We start from the raw sequence: 5,450 nt of genomic DNA, 5'->3' as shown, positions 1-5,450 counted from the left end.
CCTTCATAGTTGCTGATTTAAATGTATGCCTACTCTAAATCTAAATGTTGGGATTCAAACCTCACTTTGATGGCATTAAGAAATAAGGATACAGGTGGACCCATTGCAACAATGAGATGTACAAGTCGTTATGTCGAAAACGAACTTTACAACTTTGGTGGGGGGCGGGGAGCGGGGGAGGATGGGAAGGGATGGGAAGGGGAAACAAAGGAGGAGGCTACAATGCTTGATAAGAAATGTACTCATTATCTTGCCTATGTAATTGTAACCCCTCTGTACAGTGTTTTCACAATAAAAAAAATTTAAAAAGAAGAAGTGACAAGAGACCTCACAAGGGGCATTAAGTAGTGAGAGTGAAAATACTGCAGGAAATGGAGAGGCCCTATTGTCCTTCCTGCCTTCCAGACTTGTGAAGACACAGCAACACGGTGACATCTTGGAAACAGAAAGCAACCCTAACCAGAGCAGTGAATCTGCCAGAACTTTGATCTTACCCTTCCTACTCTGTAGACCTCTGAAAGTAATTATTTCTTATTTAAAATTTCTCATTTAAGGATAAACGAAAACAGTAGAGTTTTAGATTTTTTACTCTGTAGCTCATGGAACACTACTGATTTTGAACAAATCAATAATTTGGCTGTCATGTTGAGGCTCATTTGTAACTGCACGAATATAAAACCAAGGGGAAAAGGTGCCAGGTTATAGCAATAATGCAGCTGATAGATTTCATTGCCCTTCATTAGACTGGTAGAAATGAGGGATGTAAAACTCAAACGACGTTCCTTAGAAAGGCTAACTCACAATCCAACAAAACAATGTAATTCCTTAGAAAGGCTAATAGTCCAACAAAACAAACACCAAGAAATGGTTATTCAGAAGCGGGGGTGGGAGGTAACATCAAGAGGAGAGGGTAGGTAAATTAAGGGAGGGAGGGAGAAAGGCTGCCATGAAATTTATTACATATTCTGCCAAGTCAAAAAAATTGGGGGGGAGAGGTGATATTGGGAGGGATGTGGAGAATGATGAAAGGGGTGATATTGATCAAGATGCACAGCATTGATACACTACTTTGTTGAATGGCAACTCCTTTGAACAGCTGTTAAAGATATTTTTTTTAAGACAAAGTGAAGTTCTAGATTATTATTGTACGTTTGAAGAAGAGCCAAGGGAGCTCCATGTAGCTGAATAATCCATGTGTAACAAAGAAACAAGTCAAAGATGGCTGAGACATTTTTTCTGGAACAGTAAGCAACATGGAGTTTTTTCTTTCAAATCTTCAGACTAAATCATGTAACTAAAGAAAGGAATGTAGATTTTAAAAAGAAAAGTTTAATGTAGAAGATGTCAAGCACAGTGGTAGAAATAGAACTTAAAATGTTCATGTTGAAGTAATGTGAAATTATATTAAGAAGGAAGGAGTTACTATATGTGGGGTGAGCTATGAGAACAAGAGAAAAATAGGAAGGGAGGGCCTAAATAACACTGGCCTGGATACTCTTTTGAAGGATTCCATTGCAGAGAAAGAGAACTGAAATACTAAAGAAGCTGGACAGAGACATGAGTTACCAGCAGACTTTCTTCTTGCTTTTCAGTAGAAATTACAGGACCGAAGATAAGTTGTTGAGAAAGAAAGCCTAGTGATATAGCAGAGACAAAGAAAATCACTGGGTTGAGGACCTAGTGAACAGGGAGAGTATAAATGTGCATGGAAGCACAAATTTGAATTAGAGAGAAGTTATGTGGCTATTTATGCAGACTGTGTGGTCAAGGTGGTATTAGGATGCTGGAGAAAACTGTTGCTGATTGCTTCTATGGTCTCAGTACAATATAAATCAAGATTACCAGCAAAAAAAAATGGTTGTGAATTTTCAGTGAAATGAACCAGAATCAATTTTATCCCAGATAAATTCAGCTGTTTATGCTCTGGGATAGATAGAGTTTAAATAATGCTCTATTACTCACTAATCCTGAAAGATTTTATTCTTATTTCCCAGCTTCTTTTTTTTAAACTTACAGGTGTTTTGTAAGACTCAAATGAGATAATATATGTATATTATAGTGATTAAGAGCTCAAACATTGGAATTAGTCTGATTAAGTTTAAATCCTGACTTCTATGCTAGTAAAAGAGAGAGAAAGATTCCTGAGGGTACATGCAAAGTGCTGTTTACAATTTCTTACATGGAGTGAAATCTAAAGTATGTGAGAGAAAGTAATGTCGATTTAAGAAAAATCACAATGAAATGGAAGTTAAAACACTCAAGGAACAAGAGGCGTCTCTAGGTAGATGACTGCAACAGGGAGGGTATTGTGAATAGTTTAGTGGAAGAACCTTCAAAGGGTCGTTCAAAGGGGAAAAGGGAATAGATCCAAGGAAAATGCCACATTACCTTGAAACTTAGTAGTCCAAGAAGTATGGGAAGAAAAAAAATGGCCCCCATTTGAAGGAATTTAGACTATATTTAAACTGCTTAATTCTCTCTGTGTGTGTGTGTGTGTGTGTGTGTGTGTGTGTGTGTGTGTGTGTGTGTGTGTGTGTGTGTGTGTGTGTGTGTGTGTGTGTGTGTGTGTGTGTGTAGGCCTCAGAAAATACAGCAGCAAATAAAACCAGACAAAACATCTGAGTATCGGTATATTGAAGAGGGTAAGAGACAGTTTCATTTCACCTGAATTACCTGAATTACTCCTTCCTCCATGGTGGAGAAGAGAAAATGCTTTGGTCTGCGAATTTTCCCATAGAAAAACGTTTGAGAAGAATAGATGTACAGATTTCCCAGCCTTACAGGATTTTGGCCATGAGGAATATTTCTATGCTGGGAGTGGTGATACATGCGTGTAATCCCACTACTCAAGTGATTGAGGGAGGAAGATCATGAGCTCACAGCTAGTCTGTGCTACATACTGAGACATTGTATCAAAAAAAGGAAGACGGGCAAAAGGAAAAAAAAAGGAACAATTGCAAGAAGAACAAAACAAGCAGCAGCAGCAGCAGTAGCAACAGAGGAGAAAAAAAGGAAGAGGAGTTGGAAGATGAGGAGGAGGAGGAAGAGGAGGAAGAAGAGGATAAATAAGACTACTTCTGCCTTGTACCATTCAAATCATAGAACTGAACAATCTCAGGTCACAGCTTACCAAACTTGTCAGTATGTAATTTCTGCTAGCAGTTTCTTATGAATGATCTTTTCTATTTTGATGGGATCTATCAGAGTGTCACCTATTTTTATTTTTTGATTTTAGCTTTTTTTCCTATTTTTGCTTAATCTACCTGCAGACTTGTCCATTTCATTTATTTATTAAAAAACATTTTATTTCATTGATTTTTTTCTACTACTTTTCTAGTCTTATGTCACTTATTTCTGTTCTTTTATTAGCATCAGATATTTGTACAAAGAGGATTCATTTTGGCATGTCCATACATTCAGACAATGTACCTTCATGAGCCTCAAATCCTCCACCATTCTCTCTAATCCCTCCATTCCAAAACAATCATACCAGGCCTTGTTATTACACCTTCATGTATGTAAATAAAGTATTTCAACTATATTTTCCAGCTGTTGCCTTCTCTATCCATCCTCCTTTTCCCCACACTAGTAACCATACCCTACACAAAACTGGTTTTACATTCTTCTCATCTATTTTCAAATGGGATGATTTCACATGTGCATATTTTTTTCTTTATTTTTCTCAGTATTGAGAAATTTGTACTTTCAAGGCAATAGATCCACCATCTGGGCCATGCCTCCAGCCCCTTTTTGTCTGGGCTGCTTGGGCCATGATTCTTTTATTTGTGTTCCCCATATCATTGGGGATGACAGGCTCACATCTGGGACAAGTGTAGGCCATTGTACCCCATCATTGAGTAATAAGGAGTCTTGTAAACTTTTGTACCCAGATTGCCCTTAAATCATAATCCTCTATTCCCACCTCCCTATAAACTTCCTTCTTAGAAAGGTTTTGGTATAACGATGCTTACATTTTTATCTTAAGATAGTTGTTCTGTGTTTTCTCTGATAATTATTTTCCCTGGTTGTTTACTCAGAAATGTGGCATTTAGTTTCCAGATATTAATAAACTTTACTGTCTCTTTTGCCTCTCCTTTCGGGACACTCAAAATGTATGTATTGTTTTGCTTAAATTATGCAGCCTTTCTTCATTCATTTTTCTTTTCTCTTGTCTGTCTGAATAATTTCAAATGATGTGTCTTTTACTTTGCTGATCCTTTCTGCTTCCTGATCAGGTCTTGTGGTGAAGTTCTCTATAGAATTTTTCTATTCCATGACTGAATAGAAAATAGTTCCAGAATACTTAAAAAAAATTTTGAGGTCTTTACTAAATTCTCATTTTGCTCATATTCTTTATCCTGCAATAATTTACTCACTTTTCTTTTATTGCTCACTGAGCTGCTTTAAGAATGCATTGGCACCTCAGGACCAATGGAATAGAATTGAAAACCCAGAAATGAATCTACAGACCTTCAGCCATCTAATCTTCGATAAGGGAGCTAAATCAATAGAATGGAAGAAAGACAGCCTCTTCAGTAAATGGTGCTGGGAAAATTGGTTAACTACTTGTCGAAAACTAAAGCTAGATCCTTATATATCACCCTGCACCAGAACCAACTCCAAATGGATCAAAGACCTCAGAGTCAAAACGGACACTCTAAAAACATTGCAGGATGGAATAGGAGAAACCCTAGGTCTCCTTGGAAAAGGCCGAAACACAACATATCAAAGAAAGGTTGGACAAGTGGGATTGCAAGAAATTGCAGAGCTTCTGCATGGCAAAGGACATAGCTAGCAAGATCAATAGAAAGCCCATGGATTGGGAGAAGATCTTCACTAGCCATACAATGGACAAGAGTCTCATATGTAAAATATACTTGCAACTCAAAAAATTAAATCTCCCAACAACAAATCCTCAAAGAAACAACTGCCCAATAAATAAATGGGCTAAAGACTTAAAGAGAAACTTCTCTGAAGAGGAAAGAAGGATGGCCAATAGACACATGAAGAAATGCTCAACCTCTCTAGCCATAAAAGAAATGCAAATCAAAACAACATTGAGATACCACCTCCCCCTAGTTAGAATGGCTATAATCAAGAACTCTAACAACAACAGATGCTAGAGGGGATGTAGATAGAAGGGAACCTTACTTCATTGTTGGTGGGAGTGTAAACTTTTTCAACCACTTTGGAAAGCAGTATGGAGGTTCCTCAAAAGATTCCACATAGAGCTCCTCTATGACCCAGCAGTCCCACTTTTGGGCATTTACCCAAATCTCCACAAGCAAGACCACACTAAAGCTACCAGCACAACTATTTTTATTGCAGCCTTATTTACCATAGCTAAGATATGGAACCAACCCAGATGCCCCTCAGTAGATGAATGGATCAAGAAAATGTGGTATATACACACAATGGAATTTTATGCCTCCATCAGAAAGAATGACATT

This window comes from Dipodomys spectabilis, unplaced genomic scaffold (assembly GCF_019054845.1).
Source record: "Dipodomys spectabilis isolate Male_0828 unplaced genomic scaffold, ASM1905484v1 ptg000140l, whole genome shotgun sequence".
NCBI lineage: Eukaryota > Metazoa > Chordata > Mammalia > Rodentia > Heteromyidae > Dipodomys > Dipodomys spectabilis.
The sequence above is the reverse complement of the archived record's forward strand: the minus strand, read 5'-3'. Positions refer to the sequence as shown.